We start from the raw sequence: 23035 nt of genomic DNA on the forward strand, positions 1-23035 counted from the left end.
GGCCTTCTTGCTGAGTCCTCACATGGCGGAAGAGTGAAGGAGAGAGAGCCTACCCCTGCAAATCCCTGTAATAGCAGCATTAATCCATGCATGAGGGCAGAACCCTCATGACCAAAACACTGCCCAAAAGGCCCCACCTCCTAACACTATTGTGTTAGGGATTAAGTTTCCAACACATGCATTTGGGGGACACATTCAGACCTTAGCAGCTGTCAAACATATCTCTAATCTCAGTCGCTACTCCAAGCCCCAGCTTTGGAGAGCTGACTGACCACCGGACTTACTACATCACAACCAGCTCTTGAGTCAACATCTCCTCACCAACCAGTCTCTCCTCCTGTCTCCCCCAAACAACAAAGTTGCAAACTGGAAAGCCAGGTTCCTCCTTCACTCTTCCCTTTCCCTTTCTGTTATATCCAATCAGTCCCCAAGTCCTGTCTTTCAAGGCTGTGAGCTGTAAAGAGCAGGCCTGGGTCACAGTCAGCTCGGTATCCTCCAAGCTCAGGGCCTGATCCACAGCCAGCACCAGGGAAATATGCCAGGAATGGGAGAAGGGGAGAAACTGTGATAACAGGAACATGCCACTTTAGGACAAGGGGTGGCAGAGAGGAGAAAGGGGACAACTTCCTGGTGGCCAGTACTCTAATCCGATCCAGCAGGTCATGCTGGCTCTCCCGCCCTTTCAGGGCAAGGAGGATTCTCCATTCTCTCTCCTGGCACAACATGTAAGGGGCTCCCTGACAGCCCTGCGTCTCTGTACTGGGATGCCAGCTCTGGGATGGAAGTGGCTTCCTCACCAGGCTGTAAAGGATCAAGTGGAGGAGGCATGGGTGCTATGTGTGGAGGCAGCTTCAAGAAAGTGTCCTCTCCCTTAAAAATGAAACCCAGAGTCTCCATGGGCAGCACTAGAAGAAGACTACTGGGGGTGAGAGAGGGTGACACAGGCCCTTGACATGCCCCCTGAGAATTCACCTCCTCGTGAAGGCCCCTTGCGGGTCACCGTTGCCACCACCATGCTGGCCCCTGGAGGGCGCTGCTCTCCCTCAGTTCTCTGGGCACAGCCACTTTCCTCACTGCCATCAGGTTAGCTATTTAAAGAGGACTCCAAGAGTTTTTTGATAGTCTTTAGGTTTTTCTGTATATAGAATCACGTCATCTGCAAATGGAGAAAGTTTGACTTTGTCTTTTCCCATCTGGATTCCCTTTATTTCTTTCTCTTGTCTGATTGCTCTGGCTAGTACCTCCAGTACTACGTTAAATAGAAGTGGTGAGAGTGGGCTTCCTTGTTTTGTTCCTGTTCTTAAGGGAAAGGCCTTCAATTTTTCCCCATTCAGAATGATGCTGGTGGTGGGCTTGTCATAAATGGCTTTCACTGTGTTGAGGTATTTTCCTTCTACGCCTAATTTGTTGAGAGTCTTTATCATGAAGGGATGTTGAATTTTGTCAAATGCTTTTTCAGCATCTATTGAGATAATCATATGGTCTTTGTCCTTGAGTTTGTTAATGTGATGTATCACATTTATTGACTTTCATATGTTGAACCATCCGTGCGTCCCTAGGATGAATCCCACTTGATCATGCTGTATAATTTTTTGATGTGTTGCTCTATTCTGATTGCTAATATTTTGTTGAGGATTTTTGCATCTATGTTCACCAAGGATATTGGCCTGTAATTCCCATTTGCAACAACATGGATGAGCTTGGAGAAACTTATGTTGAGTGAAATAAGCAAAGCACAGAGGGATAAATACCGCATGTGCTCACTCAAAGTGGGAGCTAAGAGAGAAAGAAAGAAGGAAAGAAAGACCACAGTGGTGCACTGGACTTGCAGAGGGAGAGAACATACCTTGGGATACAAAGTGGAGTGGGGGGGAAAGGGGGGTGGGGAGGGAGGTTGGGGATAATCGAGGGGATAATTGGGTGGGGGACATGGGGTATAATCACAATTTGTGGTAATGGGCATGCTGCCAGTATGGAGCTGGCTATCACATCTTAGGCATGAGTGGTGACAATTTATGAATATTCATAACCAATAAAAACAAGACAAAACATTAAAAAATAATAATAAAAAAAATAAAGAGGACTCACCTGAGGGCTGAAGGGTAATAAAAAGTAAATAGACACACTTCAGCTCATGGCAGCTCCCTTCCTCACGTCACCTACTCCCTGCACAAGACTGTCTTTACCTTGTGCCACCAGAGAGGAGGGGGACTGTAGAATCTGTGTCCAAACAAGGGACTCTTTTAAGACTGGAAGGGAGCACTATTAATATTTAAGCTGGGCCAGGAGGTATAAATTGTCTTAGCAAACCAGGACTTACATCACCCTCGCAAAGAGAGCCACGAGGAGAAAGAGTCAGAAGCCCCTCCCAGGCTGCCTAGGACCTTTTATAAAACTGCCAATCTCCAAATATTTCCAGTGCTCTTTCCAGACACATGGTAGCATTAAATTTCTCTAGCCCCGTGAAATTAGGTGTGAACATGTCACCTGCTCTGGCCAATGGTGTGGGAACACAAGTATAGCCTCTCCCTTCTGGGCAGAAACATCAGGAACCAGCATATGACAGGCCACCCTTCCTTTGTCCTGCCTTGGGGGTAGTAGAATGGTGAAGGTGGAGCCTTCCTAAGCCTGGGCCCTGGTGAGGATGACAGAGAGCTGAACACTTCAGAGAGCTGACCTGTGAGGGACATACAGCATAAAGGGAGACCTAAGCCTTTGCAGAGTTAGCACTGAGATTCTGGGGTTGCCTGATGGATACACCCTCATCCCAAGTTTCAGTAATGGATCTGGGAGCTGCTACATCTCCAGAATTGAGCAACCCTTGCCACAGACCTGTCCTCTGGGTTACCCTGGAGCTACCTTGCCCCAAATAATGTCTTTTGCCTTCTCAACAAGCTGTACCAGGCCCAAATGAGAGCCCAGAGCAGAGAAGCTGGGCAGTGAAATGAAGGAGTGAATGATTGTTAAGGGTCTAATTGTGTTCCACCAAATTCATATAAAATCCTGACCCCCAGTACCTCAGAATGTGACCCTCTTTGGAAAAAGGGTTGTTGGAATTAGTCAAGTTAAAATGAGGTCATTAGGGTAGGCCCTAACCCAACATGACTGGTGTTCTCATAACAAATGGATATTTTGGACACAGAGACACATACAGAGAGAATACCGTGTGAAGATAAAGACAAAGATTAGGGTGATGCTTGTGCAGGACAAGAAATGCCAAAGATCACCAGCAAACCAACAGCAGCTCAGGCAGAAGCACGGGACAGACCTTCTGTCACAGCCCTCAGAAGGAGCCAGCCCTGCCAGCACCTTGGTCTTGGACTTTTGGCCTTCAGAACTGGGAGATATTAAATTTCTGCTGTTTAAGCTACTCATTTGGGGATACTTTGTTACAGCAGCCCTAGCAAACTAACACAATGAGAAATAATGATAAAACTACCAGCAAAGTTTGTTTACAGGCAAACTTGGTAGCCCTTCATGCAAGTCTCAGAGTATCTCCAATTTCTCTTGACAGCTGGAGATGTGGAAGAGCTAAGTGGCTCCCAGACTTGGCAAAGGTTCTCAAACGTGGCATGGAATCAGCAGTGCTACTGGACTTTGAACAAAAGACATCCCAGCCGGGACCACTGTGGACCAAAGTTAAAAGGGCCATCACCATTTATTGGGCCTTGAAAAGACTCCTGGACTTTGTCATGATTCTGGGAAGAAGACCCACTAGTGACTGAGAATTTCATGCCAGCCTGAAATTGTGGGCACCTGCAGTTGGATATAAAATGATTAAAAGAAAATAAAAGAATGGGACCTTTCTGGAACCCCAAAATTTGTGGACTGAGACGCATAACCACCGCATTAGCTGTCATTTATTCAGTGTATCCTGTCACCCAAAAATTGTGCTATGATCCTTCTGAATGGGGGCCTAGGAGGGCAGGAAGTTAAAGTAGATTTACATCAGAGTCAGAGGGAGTTCTTCAATAGGGCCACTGGGGCTTGAAGGGGTCCTTCAATAGGTCCTTCCAAGCCATGACACAAAGAGGAGCCTTCTGTCCAAGCTCAGAAGACCTGCACTGCCTCAGGTCTCCCATGGCCCCTAAGTATGGCTTTCAAGGCCAAGGATGACCAGGAAGCCTCATTGCCTACACCATCTCTCTCACTACGCTCCAGCCTCTATTCTCTTCCCTAAGCTTACCAAGTTAGTGCCTGACTCAGGGCCTTTGCACCTGCTGTCTTGAGCACTCCCCAAAGCATCCACTCTCTGCCTCCCTCTGATCGTTTACTGTTCAATTCAAATGTCACCTCCCTAGAAAGGGCTCTTGTGATCACCCACTCTAAAACAGCAACCCCTTCCTCACTCTATCACATTATTCTGCCTCATTTCCTTAGCACTCATTACTCACTCTGACACCACCAAGTGCATCTGTTTATTTACTTGTTTATTGTCTTCTCCCACTATCCACTGCAGGGCTGGAATTCCATCTATCTATTGACCACTGTGTCCCAGCCCTGAATAGTGCCCGCCACATGGTAGGCTTCCGATCAATAGTGTTGCTCTTTACTGCCCAGCACAGTGCCTGGCACCTACCCACTGAAATGATAGCTGTTGAAATTTGTAGTAGCACAGCCAGTCCCTCCTACTAGAACTGAGAGGGCAGGGTCTCTGCCCCTGTACCCCCACATTGGCCTGGTACATTGATGGACATGTGCCCCTCAACCACCACATCAACAAAGCAGAGCAACTGCTGACAAGCAAGTGCTTCCATTGCAGTGTGCCCTGGCACCCCTGGGACCACGCCTGAGCTCCAAGACTATTGTCAGGCTTGCACACGGGCCCAGGACAGAGCACCCACATAGGAAGAACAGTTTTCAGGTGTCACTGCAAGAGCTATCAGTGATTGAGTTGTGTTGGGGCAGAGGACACTCACTCCCTCCTCCTCAGAGAGGAGAAGTGGCTTTATATAATGGGTATGTTCATATGTTTTTTTGTATTTTTTTTACTAATATTATTTTTAATTGACAAATCATAATTGTATCCATTTATGGGGTATGAAGTAATGTTTTGATATATGCATGCAATGTGGAATGATTAAATCAATTGCACAGTAGGGTGACTATAGTCTGTAATAAGACTTAAAAATAACTAAGAGTATATTTCAAATGTCTCACCACAAAAAAATGATAAGCAAGTGAGATGACGGGTAAGTGCTGTGGTTTGAACGTGTCCCCCAAGAGCTCATGTGTTGGAGACTCAGTCCTCAGTGTTGAGATGTGGGGCCTAATAAGAGGTGATTGGGTCATGAGGGCTCCTAAATGGATTAGTGCTGTGGTGGGAGCAGGTTAGTCATCACCAGAGTAGGTTGTTAGAAAGCGAGTCTGGCCCCTGGTGCCTCTCTCTGTTTAACACACTTGCTTGCACCTTCTGCCCTTCCACAATGGGATGACCTTCTCCAGATGCCAGCGCCATGCTCTTGGACATCCCAGCCTCCAGAACCATGAGCCAAATAAGCTTATTGTTTATAAATTGCTCAGTCTGTGGTATTCTTTTATAGTACAGAAAACAGACTGAGGCAGAAAGCTTGGAAGGAGAAACCAGGCATAGGTAAGCAGCCCATTCCTCTTCCATTTTCCACTTTCTCTCTACTGCCTTCGGCCAGATAGAAACCTATAGTTAAGAGAAGAGGTCAAAGGGAAGATAAAGGGGCTTCCAGTGGGCTAGCACTAGCTGAGCACATTTATAAAACTGGGGGCCACTATTAAGAAGAAGCCACATCCTCTAATATCAGCTTGCAGGCTCCAGTGAGAAAAAGAAATGGTGTGGTTGAGCTCCCTGAAACCCAATAAGCCAAACCAGAAAGGAGGCTGAAATTGCAGGTGGGAGAGAAGGCAGTGTTGGAAGGTGGCAATACCTGGCAGGTGTGTTGTCTGGAGAGGCCCAGAGAAGGCACCAGGAAAGGTGGACAGTGAGGGGGACTGTTGGGGATGGAATCAAGTGTTCTGACTGAGGAGTAAGGGAGGCTGGAGCCCTCAGCAAACGTGGGGCATGTTGCAAGATGCTCCCTCACAGGAACCGTCAGCAGCCAAGGTCCAGGCAGTATTTGAGGCATATATCCTAGGTATCCAGTGGCTCGGGAGAGCTAAATGCCAGGATGGGAAACAGGGATACCAGGGATCTACGTGAACACAGTGTAGATTGAAGAATTGTTTGCCCAAGGATTATCGCTCAGAAGAATATGTCTTCCTAATACTGATCCCCAGATTTATAAGTCATGTCCTGTCTCATTTGGACATGGTGTTGACTAGCTACCTGTGAGATAAGACTGGGGGGCACTTCATGCACATGTCCATCACAGCGGCCCAGGCTACAGACTGACACTGGCCAATCTGGTAGCCGCAAGCCCCTTGTGGCCATAGAGCACTTAAAATGGGGCTAGTCTAAATTTCAAAGACTAAGTATGAAAAAAATTTATATTGATTACACCTTGAAATGATAACATGTTGCAAATATTGAGTTAAATAAAATATATTGTTAGGGGCTGGCCGGTAAGCTCAGTGAGTTAGAGTGAAGTGCTAATAACAACAAGGTCCAGGGTTCCATCCCCATAGTGGCCAGCCACCAAAAAAATACATATATATATATTGTTATGGCAGTCCTATATATGAAAATATATATAAAAATGATACATGTTTTAAATATAAAATATTTTAGTATATTTTAAATATTTATACACACACACACACAAATATTTTTATATAAAGGACTGCCATAACAAAATACCACAGACTGAACAACTTAGACAACAGAAACATGTTGTCTCACAGTTCTGGAGACTGGAAGTCCAAGATCAAGGTGTTGGCAGAGTTGGTTCTTTCTGAGGGCCATGAGGGAGAATCTGCTCCAGGCCTCTCTCTCAGCTTCCGGTACCCCAGAGATTCCTCGGCTTGTAGATGGCGTTCTTGCTGTGTCCTCGCATTGTCTTCCTCTGCGCATGTCTGTCTCGGTGTCTAAATTTCCTCATTACACTCTTGAGACCTATTTGTAGCCACAATGGAGCTCACCTAGGGAGAAAAGGACAGTCTGCAGGCATGGTTTGACCGTGACAAGGTGTAAGCACATTGATAACAATGGATTCTCAGGAGGATAGATTTTAGCAGCATTAGAGTCCTAGGCTGAATGGTCCATAATGTATGAACCCAAAGTCCCTCCCAAGCTAGGCCCAGGTCATCCAACAAAAAAAATACTAAGTTATAAGAGTCTTGGGTGAAGAACTTTTGCGACATGCCTGTTTGGATGAGTGGGTTCTAAATGCTGCCAGCCTGATTATATTGACTAACTTCTAAGACATGATCTTATCTGGATGGACACAAAACCTAGTATAAGCCCATTTCCCCAGTGGCACCCCCTATCGTAGTGCTTTTCAAACTTTTCTTTAGCCATAGAACCCTTTCTTTAAACGGAATGTTGTTACATGGAGACACAATACGGACTCAGAGCCTGTCCAATTGGGTGAGGTAGGTTGGGAGCTGAAGCAGCTTGCACTGACCCTCTGGGGCTCCTGGGAACTCAGGCTTAAATTAACACCATTCTATTCCTCCCCAGCTGTATTTGCTGCCAATTTACCAAACCTGCAGGCCTACCTCTTCTTTCCTTAAACTAATTAAGCAAAAAAATTTAAATAAATAGTAGTAAATAAAAATGTAAGTAATTTTTAAAGTAATAGTGCTCATTGTAGAAAACTTGGTAAGACAGAAAGTATAAAAAAGAAATGAAAAATCATCCATAATTCTAGAACCCAGAAACAGCCATTATTAATATTTTTATGAATATCCTCCCAGCCTTTTTTTTTTTTTGAAACAAGTGTAGAGAGAGGTAGAGGTAGAGTCAGATATACAGATAGAAATGAGGATACAAGTATGAAACAGAAAGAGACACAGACCAGATACAGATAGAGAAACAGATACATATACAGATATAAGTAGAGACAAAAAGTACAGATAGAGTCACGAATACAGACACAGGTAGAAACGTACATACTAATAATACAGATACAGATGGATACAGAGCCACAGATGCAGATAGAGGTGGAGATGAAGATACAGATATGAGTAAAGGAAAAATACATATAGAGACAAAAATACAGATATAGATACAGGTAGAGACACAGATACAGATACAAATACAGATACAGGTATAGATACAGTAAGATGCACAGTTTAGATACAGATATAGACAAGATACAGATACATATACAGGTAAAGACACAGATACACATACACATAAGGTTGAGACACAGATAAAGATACAAGTAGAGACACAGACACAGATACAGGTAGAGACATAGATACAAATACACATATAGGTAGATACACAGATACAGATACAGAGAGAGACACAAAAACAGAGACATGGGTAGAGGACAGACAGAGATACAGATGAAGTCACAGATACAGGAACAGAGAGAGATACAAATAAAACTTACTATGGCTAACTATAGATAATTGTATTATACTTCATATTTCTAAATAACTAAAAAAGAGGATCTTGAATGTAATTACGACAAAGAAAATATAAATATTTAGGTAATGGATATGCTATCTACCCTAAGTGAATCATTGTACAATGTATGCATGTATTGAAACAACGCACTGTACCCCATAAATATGTGCAATTAAAAATAAAATAGAGAAAGATTAAGGGGAAAAGATATGCAGTTAGAGGCACAGATAGAGAAAAGATGCAGATATATATATAAATATATATATGTAGAGACACATATACAGAGGGAGGCACAAACAGGTAGAGACACAAACAGATATGGGTACGGAAAAAGGTACAGATACAGAGACAGGTGGAAAAACAAATACAGATAAAGACAGAGACACGGATACAGGTACAGACAGATACAGGATAAGACACAGAAACAAATAGAGGTAGACACAGATACAGGTGGAGACACAGAAACAGGTGAAAATACAGATAGAGACACAGATACAGACACAGGAAGAGACACACAGAGATACAGATAGAGATGTAGGTAGAGATACAGATACAAACACAGATACAGGAAAAGATTAGACAGAGATAAAGACAAAGAAACAGATCCAGGTACAGACAAAGCTGTGGTATACAAAGGTATAGAGAAAGGTAGAGACACAGCTACAGACACAGATACAGAAAGAGAAACAGATACAGGTAGAGACACAGCTACAGATAATGGGAAGACACAGATAGTGACACAGATATAGATACAGATACAGGTAGAGACATAGATACACAAATTCAAAAACAAGCAGAGACACAGACACAGGTAGAGACAGATACAAATAGAGAGAGAGACACAAACACAGATATAGATTCAGGTATAGACACAGATAAAGACACAAGTGCAGACAAATACAAATGCAGATAGAGACAGAACTAAAGATACAGGTAGAGGCACAGATACAAATGCAGACAGACAGAGATATAGTTACAGGCAGAGACACAGATACCGATACACATACAGAAACAGGTACAGATAGAGATACAGATACAGAGTCAGGTAGAGGCACAGAACAGGTCCAGGTAGAGACACAGACACAGATACAGATCCAAGTGGAGACACAGACAGAGATAGAGGTGGAGACACAGATACAGATACAGGGAGAGGCACAAATAGAGATGTAGATAGATACACAGATACATAAACAGGTAGAGCCACTGATACAGATATAGACACAGGTACAAAAGAGATACAGGTAAAGACACAGATACTGATATAGGTAGAAACAAGATACAGATAGAAACAAAAATAAAGATACAGGTAAAGGCACAAATACAGGAGAGGATAGAGACACAGATGCAGGTACAGACATAATCACAGAAGAGTCACAGACAAAGATCCAGGTAGAAAGACCGCTACATACACAGATAGATTTAGAGACACACAGGTACAGATATAGGTGAAGACACAGATACAGACGATGATAGAGACATATACAGGTAGAAACAAAGATCATAATCAGAGACAAAGGTACAGATAAAGGTTGAGACACAAATATGGGTAGAAACACAGGCACAGATGTAGCTAGAGACACAGACAGAGATGTAGATACAGATATGAATTCAGGTGAAGTAACAGATACAAATAGAGATACAGACACTTACAAATAGCTATATAAGAAGAGACAACGTATTAAGACACAGATTCAGATACAGGTGAACACAGAGCAGATACTGATGGGGACACAGATACATATACAGATACTGATAGAAGCACAGATACAGATACTTGTAGAGACACATATATACAAATACAAGTGAAGACTCATATACAGAAACAGACACATACAGGTAGAGACAAAGACACAGATCCAGATAGAGGTAGAGACACAAACGCAGACATAAAAGGAGACATAGATACAGCTACAGCTACAGATACAGATACAGATACAGAGAGACAGGTAGAGACACAGATACAGCTAAGGACACAGATTCGGATACAGATAGAAACACAGATGCAGACAGGAACCCAGGTACAGATGTAGATCCAGGCATAGACATAGGTAGAGATGGAGATGCAGGTAGAGACACAGATCAGATGCAGAAGGATACACAAATACATACATAGATACAGACAAATACACACACCAAAACCCCCCACAAACCAGACACAGATGCAGATGAGATAGAGAAACAGATGCGTATACAAATACTGGTAATAACACAGATACAGATAAGATATAGATACAGATACAGGTAGTCACAGATACACGTACAGGAACAGACACACATACTGACACGGATTCAGTTAGACACACAGGTACAGATACAGGCAGAGACACAGATACAGATATGCTTAGAAATACAAATACACATACAGGTAGGGACACAGACAGAGGTACAGGCAGAAACACAAAACAGATACAGATAAAAATAGACACACAGATACAGGTAAAGATGCAGATTTAGATTAAGGTAGAGATACATATACAAATACCGGTAGAGGCACAGAGATACAAATATAGTTACTGGTAGAGAAAAGATAGAGACACATACACATACAGATAAAGAAACACGTACAGATACAGACACAAAAAGAGACACACGTACAGATACAAATAAAGACAGATAGAAATGTGGATCACCTCACACCTGTTAAAATGGCATTTATCAAAAAGATGAAAGATGAAAATGTTAGTGGGGATGTGGCGGAAGGGAACTCTTGTATATTGTTGGCAGGAGTGTAAATTAGTACAGCCATTATGAAAACGGTAATGAAGGTTTCTCAAAAAACTGAAAACAGAACGACCATACGATTCAGTAATCCCACCACTGCGCATATATCCAAAGGAAATGAAATCAGTATGTTGCGGAGATACCTGCACTCCCATGTTCATCGCAGCACTATGCACAGTAGCCAAGATATGTAAGCAATGTAAGCATCCATCGATGATAAATGGATAAAGAAAATGTGGTGTATACATACACAATAGAATGCTATCGAGCCGTAAAAAATGGAAGAAATTCTCTCATTTGGAACAACATGAGTGAACCTGGAGGACATTATATTAAGTGAAATAAGCCAGGTACATAAGGACAAATACTACGTGATCTCACTTATATGTGGAATCTAAAAAAGTTGAACTCATAAAAGTAGAAAGTGGAATGGTGGTTCCCAGATGCCGGGGGGAGTCAGGGGAGGGTGAGGAGGAAGAAACTGGGCAGTTATTAATCAAAGGTGCAGACAGGCAGGAGAAATAAATATTGAGATCTATTTGCACAGCAGGGTAACTATAGTCAATAAAAATGCATATTTCAAAATAACTAAGAGATAAATTTCAAATGTCTTGCAATAAAAAATGAAGGAATGATAGGCAAACGAGGTGATCAACGTGTTAATTAGCTTGATTAAATCATTCTACATTGTATACATATATCAAACCATCACACTGTACCCCATAAATGCATACAATTAGGATTTTTCAATCAAAAATAATACTTCTAATTATCAGTAGTAATATTGATAATTAAAATAATACTGATAATTAAAGAGACATAGATAACATAGGCAGAGACACAGATACAGATAGGGACACAGACACAAATATACATACAAGTAGAGACAAAGATACAAATAGAGACACAGATACAGATACAACTGAGATACAGATACAGATATGAACACAAATATAAGATACACATGGAGACACAGATACAGTTACAGGCAGACATATACATAGAGACACAGATATAAAGAAGGAGACTCAGCTACAGATACAGGTAGAGACACAGATACCACACAGGTAAAGACACAGATACAGTTACAAATGGAGACACAATACAAATAGAGATACAAGTAGAGGCACAGACACAAATAAAGACAGGTATAGATGTCGCTACAGGTGGAGACAAGGTAGAGCCACAAATACAGATTCAGACACAGATAGAGACACAGACCAGCTATAGATGGAGACAAGGAAACATATAGAGATACTGATTAAGACACAAATAGATGCAGATACACAGGTACGGTTACAGGTAGAGACCCAGATACAGGTAGAAACACAAATACAGATGCAGATACATTTATAGACACAGATAGAGATACGGATATAGATACAGATACATGTAGTGGCTCAGATACAGACATAGATACAGGTAGAGACACATACACATATACAAAGACAGACACAGATACAGATAGACACATATACACATACAGGTAGAGATGCACACGCAGACACAGGTAGAAACCCAGATACAGATACAGATAAAGGTAGAGACACAGGTACAGATATAGGTAGGGACGCTGATACAGATACAGATCGAAACACAGATCCAGACACAGGTACAGACATATAAAGAGACACAGACCCAGACATAGACACAGATACAGATGCAGGTAGAAACACAGATACAGATACAGATAAGGACACCAGCACAGACACAAATTCAGATACAAATAGAGACACATATACAGATATATATATACACACACACAGAGATAGAGACACCTATACAGTTATATATACATGTAGAAACAGATACAGATAGAGGCAAAGTTACAGATGCAGGTACATACAGAGACAGGGTAGAGACACAGATACAGATACAGGTAGAGGCACAGCTAGAGATATAGAGACACAGATACGTACACATGTGGAGACACAGACGCAGATACAAATACATGGTGAGACATAGATACAGATACATAAACAGTTATAGACAGATAACAAATACAGGTAGAGACACAGATACAGATACACGTAGAGACATGGATATAGACACAGATGGATAACCCAAACATATGCATGTACAGTTAGAGACACAGATATAGATACAGAGACAGACAGAGATACAGGTAGAGACACCAATACAGGTAGAGATACAGATACAGATACAGATACCAGTAGAGACTCAGTAGAAACTGGAGGCACAGATACCCAGACAGATAGAGACACAGATACAGGTACGGAGTACCCAAATAAACACAGATATAGACAAAGTAGAGGTATACTGATACAGACACAATTAGAGATACAAATAAAGACACAGAGACAGATACAGACAAAGGTAGAGACACAGGTGCAGGCAGAGTCACAGATACAGATATTGATGCAAGTAGTGGCACAGATAAAGCAGAGTCACAGCTACAGATAGAGGTGGAGAAACAGAGATAGAGAAACAGATGCATAGGCCAATACAGATACACAAAGAGACACAGATACAGTTACAGATACGAGATACAGATACAGGCAGAGACATAAACCAGATACACTGTACAGACACAAAAGCAGAAACACATGGAGAAAGAGAACATATACATATACAGGTTGAGATCCCCATAAAGATACAGATAGAGGTGAAGAAACAGATACAGATGCAAGTAGCGAAACAGATGCAGAAGCCAATGCAGATACATGTAGAGTCACAGACAGAAACACAGTTGGATACAGATACAGAAACAGATAGAAACACAAAATAGATACATGTTGAGACACAAAACCAGATACATATACGGAGAAAGAAGACATATATATATGATATATATACAAGTTGAGGCACAGATACAGATATAGGTACAGTCAGAGATCCAGGTAGAGACAGAGATACAGACACAGATACAAGTAGAGATACAGATATAGATATATGCAGAGACACATACAGGTACAGAAGAGATGCAGGGAGAGACACAGACACTGACAGAGACACACATGCAGATACAGAAACAAATACAGGCTGAGATACAGATACACATACAGACGCCAATAGAGATACAGACCGGATACAGATACCGATAGAGACACAGATACAGGTACAGATAGATAATACAGATAGAGGCACATATATGAATACAGACACTGGTACAGATGTATTTTTTACTTGATATTGATAACTAACCCCAGAAGCAGGTTTAGTGGCACATGGGAGAGGCCAATTGCTAACAACTGACAGTATCGTCAACAGCATTCAGAAATGGCTTTTAGAATTCATCGCTGGCTGTGCTGCTGCTAAACAACTTGCTTCTGGTAATGAGAATTATTACCGGAATACATAATTGGCTTTTCCTTTTCACTTTGGCAGCCTGGAAATTTCGAGCCAACGATAGCCCTTACTCTCGACTATAGCCCTGATGTTCTTCATATTCATACAGTTCTTTACTTGGTCTTGATTTTCTGCTGTTGTTTCTATTTTCTCTAGGCCTATTTCTCTTTTATTAAATTGTGTTTTATTGTAAGCTGCCTGACGTCCGTTGTGGAATGAGGCCAGGTGTAAATCAATGAAATGAAGGCAGCTTTACAATATAGGGGTTTCGTCAGACAGACCAGGGCTCAAACCCCAGCTCTGCCACTTCTTACTGTGTTACTTTGGGCACTCATGATCCCTTGCTAGGCCTCAGTTTCTCTATCTGTAAAATGGAAGCATTAATACCTCATTCACAGGGTTGTTTGGATAAGTAAACAAAATAGCATATATACATCAAAATAGCAAACCCCATTCCTGACATATATCATGCAATCAATTAAGATTTATATTTTTAAAAAGGGGTATTTCATTTAGAGAAAACTCAATTACTGCTATGGGTTGCGTGCAGACCGGAAGCAGACATGCCCAAAGGGAATAGAGAAGATTCCGGGAGAAAGGGGGAAGGTTGCAGCTGATCTGGGATTCTGAGTGTATTAATCAGGGTTCTCCATAGAAAGAGAACCAATATAATATACATATCCTATATATGTAGTATAGGATTATTACATATTATAATATAATTATATATATATTACATATTATATGTAATGAGATTCATTATAGGAAATTGACTCACATGATTATGGAGGCAGAGAAGTCCCAGCATCTGCCATCTGCATGCTGGAGACCCAGAAAGCAGGTGGTGTAAATTCCAGTCCAAGTTGTAAGGCCTGAATACCAGGAGAGCTAATGGTGTAAGTCCCAGTTCAAGGGCAGGAGAATAACAATGTCCCGGCTCAAGCAGTCAGGCAGAGAGGGAATTCCTCCTTCCTCTGTCTTTTTGTTCTATTTGGGCCCCCAATGGATTGGATGATGTTCACCCACATTGGTGAGGTTCTTTACTGAGTCCACAATTCAAATGCTAATCTCGGCCTGGACAGTTAATTCAGTTGGTTACAGCACAGTGTTACAACACCAAAGTCAAGGGTTCGGATCCCCACACCGGCCAGCCACCAAAACAGAAAACAAACAAAAAAAACAAATGCTAATCTCTTCCTGAAATACCCTCACAGACACACCAAGAAATAATGTTTAATCAGATCTGGGCATCTCGTGGCTCAGACAAGTTGACACATAAAATTAACCGTCACACCAAGCAAGGACAGATCTTTCTATTGGTCAGTGTCACGTGGGGTGGGTGCCTCTGAGAGTAATGATCTCCCCATCATTGTAGGGCTGTGGGCAGGCAGGCAGAGAATGGTGAGCTTTAGGGGGTTGGAGGAAGCTTCCACTGGGGAGAGTCCTGCATCCTACAGGGATGACACCACATGATTTCCAAGGCTCCCTCCAAAGCTAAGATAATCCCTTTCCCCATATGCTCCAGTTCGAAGACAGGCAGCCACCTGAGCCATGGGTTCCATGAAGTGCTTGAAGCCATGGTCCTGGGCTGCCCTTCCCATACTTGCCCAGGCAGCCGGAGGGGCAGTGTGGCACTCACCTCTTAGCTCCCTTGCCTGAGGAGGCCTGAGGCCTCTTGTGCTCAGGTAAGCACCTAGAGGGAACCCGGTGAGGAAGAGAAGGCAGTAATTAACAAGGCTCCGGGCAAGCAGACCGAAAGCATGAGCCCAGCTCAGCAGCCAGACACCCAATCTAGAAGCCTCCACCCTTGGCCTCAGCCCCCATTTGCTTTGCCCAGCTTGCATGGACTTGCTCTGAGTCATAAATTGTAAGCCGGAATCCAAGCCCCAACTCAGCCCTTCTCTCTTTCCAGTTTGGTTTTTTCATCATTGCTTCACAAGTTTACTTAGCACTTTAATAATAATAATAATAATAATAATAATGACTTCCTTTTCTTTTTCCTTAATATGCAATAAGGAATCCATATTCAATGTACAAGATTTAGAAAATACAGATGAACAAGAAGAAAACAATGCCCGTTACTCACCACCCAAACTGAACCACAGTTAACATTTTGCTGTGGAGCTTTCCAGCCTTGGTTATATCAATGTGTTCCAGCTGAATCACAGCATATAGTTGTTTTGGTAGGTCAAAAATGGTTGACTATGGCTCGTCCTAATTATGCATTTAGTTATAAGTATATATGCACATATATTAAATATTTTTTCAAAATGTCATTATTTATACATATTTATACCATTTTGTTACTTGAAATACATAGTGAATATAGTTCCATGTCAATATGTACAGAATCTACATCAGCATTTTTAATGACATCTTAGCTTTTCAGTGTATGATATACAATAATTTATTTAACTGTTTGCCTGTTTTTGATCACTCAGTGTTTCAGCTACCTAAGGTACTAACAAACCACCCCAAACCTTAGTACCTTGATATCTCATGATTTTGCAGGTTGGCTGGTGGTCCTTCTGCTGGGCTTTCCCGGGCTCACTTACGCAGCTGCAGACATCCAACAGCTTGACTGGGGCTCAAGGGTCCCCAATGTTCTCATTCAGGTGTCTGCCATGTAGTGCTGTCTTGGCTAGGGCTTCTCAACATGCCTCTGTGTCAGAGGTCTCCAAGACTACCGTCAGGCTTGATAATTCACTAGAGAGACTCACGGGACTCAGAAAAGCTGTTATATTTATGGTTCGGGTTTATTATAGTGAAAGGATACTGATCAAAGTCAGCTGAGGAAAAAAGGCCCATGGGACAAAGTCCAGGATAAACCAGTCACAAGCTTCCAGCTATCTCCTCACAGTGGAGTCTCACAGAAACATGCTTAATTCTCCAGCAATGATGTGTGACAACATGTGCAAAGTACTGCCAGCCAGGAAAGCTCACTTGAGCCTTGGTGTCCATTGGAGGTCAGTCTTATAGGCATGTGACCGACTTCACCTACTCAGACTCCAGCCCCGCTGAGGTCAAACTGCTACAATGTGGCCCAGAACCTCAGTCGTACATAAACACTCTCAAAAAGGATATTTATATCAGGCAGGCTGTTCCAAAGTGTCAGAGGTTGTCTCCCAAGAGCCAGCCAAAGGCCAGCCCTTTCTTTAAAGTGTGCAGGTTTAGCACAACCCAAGCCTGCAAAATTAACCCTTTACTAAACATCCTCCAGGACTGGGTTTCTTCACAGCATAGTGGTCTGGGGATGGCAAGAAGGCGAAAATGGAAACTGCAAGGCTTATTAAGGCCTAACCTTGGAAGTCACCTTTCCTTTGCTGACAGTATCACTTCCAATGCATTCCAGTGGCTAAAGCAAGTCACAAGGCCAGCCCAGAGTCAAAGAGTAAGGAAAGTCCATTCTAGCTCTTGACAGAAGGAGCAGCAATGTGGACTGCACAAGAGGATAGACACAGGGTGGTAGAATTCATTGGAGGCATTATTATAAACATCTGCCACATATAAATTCTTCTGAGTTTTTTACTACTGTAAGCAAGACCATGATAATCATCTTGTTCAATAGTTTTTCCAGTTTATAATGTATTTTCTTTTTTTCTCATTTTATTTTTCTTTTTGTATTTTAATTTTTTTTTCTATTTGTTGTACTTTCTTTTTTAAATTTACTGTGAATTATTCAATATATACAAAAACTATAAAAGTGATATAAAAAGCAGGTAGGTGTATCAGGTTTAAAGATGTGTAGCCATTCTGTCTTAGGGTTTAGGATAATAATAAATTTGAAAAAAAAAAAAAGATGTGCAGCCTTATAACTGTGCAGACTTTTCCTTTGCAATTTTAGGTTTTACATCTATAGAATATTGTGCAAATGTATTTATACCCTAGAAGAGGTGTCAGTTTCTGCCCTTTAAAATATATTTAATATGTAATTCGTGTATTTCTACATTCCACAGTAAAGAAGTACAAAATGGAAGATCTGTCAATTTCCTGAGATTTTTGATTTGGATAAGTAGTCAGAAGAGAAACTAAAAAGGAATTTTTTTACCTTAATAGAAACATGTTTTTTAATTGGCTATATTTTTAAAAGCACTATGGAAGCTTGTTTTCAATATAAATCACCACCTGAATTATTTAAAATTTTGCAAACAATGACATGATGGTATGCACTTATATTTTTGCATGAATCTCAGTTGCTTTCTTAAAGTACACTCCAAAAGTAAAGTATATGTATGTTTTAAAATTTTTATACAAGTTACTAAATTGTCCTCCAGACAAACTATCATAATTTAATCTCCCACCTCCTTGTCAACACAGAGTATCATTATTATCCTTAACTTTTGCCACCCCTGTAAGTGAAAATATCTTCATGTTTTAATTTGTATTTCTTTGAATATTAGGTTGAAGTTCTTTCATACATTTAAAGGTCACTTGCATTCCTTATTTTTGTGAACTTTTTTTTTTTTTTTTTTTTTTTACCGGTAAGAGGATCTTAACCCTTGACTTGGTGTTGTCAGCACCACACTCTCCCAAGTGAGCCACGGGCCGGCTTTGTGAACTTTGTTTTAATAACGTTTTCCCAATTTTACTTGGAGAGTTTATCTTTTTCCTGCTGCTATTAGTAGCTCTTTTTTGTATTAAGGATATTAACCTTGTTATCTGGCCATTCAGGACTTTAATAGTACAGCAAGATGTATGATCTGATCTTATCCTCACAAGGTTCCCATGAGGAAGGTATGATAGGGTTATTCTTAACTCCATCTTACAGATGAGGAAACTGAGGCTCAGAAAAGCATGTAGTGAGTTAGCAGAGAAACTGAGGGCAGACTGCAGGCTTGTGTCTTCCAGCCCAGAGCACTCTCTCAGCACCACAGGGGATGAAGGAGGTGATTTTCCAGACTTTCTTGCAGCACTGACATTCTAGAAGGAGGGATGACTTCATGGGACTATGACCTGAAGCTTGGAGCTTAGCCCAATGGCCCGATCCTCTAAGTAGACACTTTCCCCTCCCCCTGGCCACAGTGAGAGACTGCGGGTTTGATGAAACAGGTGGACTGGCTGAAGGTCGAAGCTTGTAAAAAAGAAAAACAAAGCAACTATCATTCCCTCCCTCCTCCTGGCAACTCTGCTGGGGCTAAGCATGCTTTGCAGCTGGCTTGCAGAGGTCAAAGGGTTTGGAGGAGGAATCCATTTATCTTTACCTTTCTCAAGTGACTGTGGTTAACCTGTCACCAGGGCAGAAGCCCTTGTGCTACCCGATTGGGACACCTGCAATTGGCGGGTCAAATCCAGCTGGGGGCAGATGCAGCCTGTTGGCCCGTCAGCACCACACCTGTGTGGCAGCACAGCCCTGGCCTCCCTTCCTGAGTGGCAGCCAGCAGGCATTTGTCCTACCCCTCAGGATAGCCCTTGCCGCAGCTCCCTCTCATGAAAAGAGTATAGAGGGAAGAACAGTCTCCTGTTTTTTCCATCATGGGCACAGCATGGAGAGCTCTGCCCTGCCCCCAGCTCCACCACTAATGCTCTGTGAGACCTCAGTGAGCCCCCAGGCTTCTCTGAACCTGTTTCCCCTCTGCATGATAAGGGTTCGGACTTGATGCTCTTACAAGACCCTGCTAGTCCTGATATTCTGGGATTCTGTATCTGTTTGCTAAGCTGGGATGTCTGAGTGTCAGGTTAGGGTAAAGCAAAAATCCCCTCTGTAGGAAACTCATGGGCATCAAGAAGGGTCTCAGATGTAACAGACAGAGGGCTGGCAGTGTGATGTGATGCCACCCAGTGAGACTTCAGGGCTTTGGTGGCAGCAACAGAAACTGCCCCAGAAAAACCGAAAGGACTAGGGTGGTGCCAGGGCAGGCTCCCAAGGGCCCTGGTGGCTGGCACCAAGAACCAGAGCTGACCTTCATGCTTCTGCTGAGACGATCTTGCCTTCCATGCAGATGGCAGGGGTGTACTAGGAGGAAAAAGTAGCCTTGGACTGTATGACATGGGCCAAGTCACTTAACCTCTCTGAGCCTCAATTTCCTCAACAGGTAAATGGAGTTGACAGCAAGCATGTGAAAAGCTGCTCAATGTCATTAGTCAATAGGAACATACACATCAAAACCACAGTGAGATACCACCTGATACCCACTAGGAGAGCTACAGTATTCTGAAAGACAGAGAATAACAAGTACTGGCAAGAAGATCGCGGTGCTGATAACACCAAGGTGCAGGGTTCAATCCCTGTATCGGCCAGCTGCCAAAAACAAACAAACAAACAAACAAACAAAAACAAATGTTGGTAAGAATATGGAGAAATTGGAACACTCATACATTGCTGATAGGGATATAAAATGGTAAAGCCTTTGTGGAAAACAGTTTGGTGGTTTTTCAATAAGTTAATTACCAGAATTACCATATGACCCAGCAATTCCACTCCTAGGTATATACCCAAGACAACTTAAAACATACATCCACAGGCCGGCCTGTGGCTCACTCGGTAGAGTGCGGTGCTGATAACACCAAGGCCATGGGTTCGGATCCTATATAGGGATGGCCGGTTTGCTCACTGGCTGAGCGTGGTGCTGACAACACCAAGCCAAGGGTTGAGATCCCCTTACCGGTCATCTTTTAAAAAAAAAGAAAAGAAAAAGAAAAAAAAACATACATCCACGCAAAAACTTGTACGTGAATGCTCATAGCAGCATTATTCATAACAGGAAAAGCCCAAATGTCCATCAACTGATGAATGGATAAATATGATGTGGTACGTCCACAATCATAGAAAGGAATGAGGTATTGACACACATTACAACATGGAGGAACCTTGAAAACATGCTAAGTGAAAGATCATATACCGTATGATTCAATTTATATGAAATGTCCAGAATAGGCCTATAGAGACAGAATTTAATTAGTGGTTGCCAGGAGCTGGGGGCTGGATGGGGGTTTAGGGAGATGAAAATGTTCTAAAATTGATTATGGTGATGGCTACACAACTGCTTATACTAAACACCACTGAACTGTATACTTTAAATGGGTGAAGTGCATGATACGTGAATTGTATCTCAATAAATGTTTATGGAAAAAAAAAAAAAAAAGAAAGAGTCTTTGCCAAGTCTGTCTCACAGGATTGGTATGAGGATTCAATGAGAGCAAAATCTTTTTTCCCTGCCCAGGCCAAGACATCCTTCTTTGGTTTGCTTTTTTGTTGTGCAATAAAGCACTTGTACAGAAAAGTGAACAAACCTGAAATATACAACTTAACAATTTATGTGAAAGCAAATGCCTATGCAATTATCATCCTAGTCAAGAAATACACATTTGGAAACACCCTGAAGCCCTCCCAAATGCCCCCTTGTATTAATTTGCTCGAGCTGTCATAACAAAGTGCCACAGACTGGGTGGCTTAAACCACAGACATTTATTTCCTCATAGTTCTGGAGGCTAGAAGTCTGAGATCAAGGTGTTGGTAGGGTTCGTTTCTCCTGAGGCCTCTCTCCTTAGTTTGCAGATGGCCATCTTCTCCCTGTGTCCTCATGTGGTCTTCCCTGTTTGAGTGTGTCTGTGTCCTAATCTCCTCTTATTATAGGACACCAGTCATACCGGACTAGGGCCCACCCTAATTACCTTATTTTAATTTAATCATCTTTGTAAAGATGCTATCTCTAAATATGGTCACACTCTGAGGTATTAGGGGTTAAGATTTTAACTTATGAATTTGGGGGGGACATGACTCAGCTTCTAACACCCCTCACGTGACAATCTCCTTCGTCCCCTACCAGCAGTAAACACTATTTTGACTTTTAAAGTAATCACTACTTGCTTTTCTTTATAGTCGAGCCATCTCTGTGTTCATTTCTAAACAACAGATTTTAGTTTTGCCTGTGTATAAACTTTGTATAAATGGAATCATCTGGCTTCTTTCACTTAACATGATGCCTGTGAGATTCATCCATGTTGCTGTGGATATCTGAACTTCATTCATTTTGATTGCATGAACACACTATGAATTACTTACGCATTCTCCCGTCAATAGACATTTGGGCCATTTCCACATTGGGCCCATTACAAGCAGTGCTACTGTGAAGATGTCTCCTGGCCTCCACATGCCTGCACCTCTATAAGGCGTGCACTTAATTTGCTAAGTAATGCTAGGCTGTATTTAAAAGTGGTCTTACCACTTACCAGCCAGCTGCAAAAAAATCAAAGCAGTCTTACCAAAATAAACTCCCATGAGCAGCCCATGAGCTTCCCTTGCTCCACATCTTCATCAGTGCTTAGAATTGTCAGGCTTGTTCATTTTGGTCCATCTGATGAGTATCTGATGGTATCTCACTGTGATTAAGTTTCATTTTCATCAGTACTGATGAGATTGAGCACCTTTTCGTAGCTTAGTGATCATTAGATACCCTCTTTCATGAAGTAATTGTTCAAATCTTGTGCTCATTTTTCTACAAGGTTGTCTGCTTTTTCTTATCAATTTGCAGGAGTTCTTTATATATGCTGGATGCAACCTTTGCAGTTATATGTTTT

The sequence above is a fragment of the Cynocephalus volans genome, chromosome X, assembly GCF_027409185.1.
Source record: "Cynocephalus volans isolate mCynVol1 chromosome X, mCynVol1.pri, whole genome shotgun sequence".
Classification (NCBI taxonomy): Eukaryota; Metazoa; Chordata; class Mammalia; order Dermoptera; family Cynocephalidae; genus Cynocephalus; species Cynocephalus volans.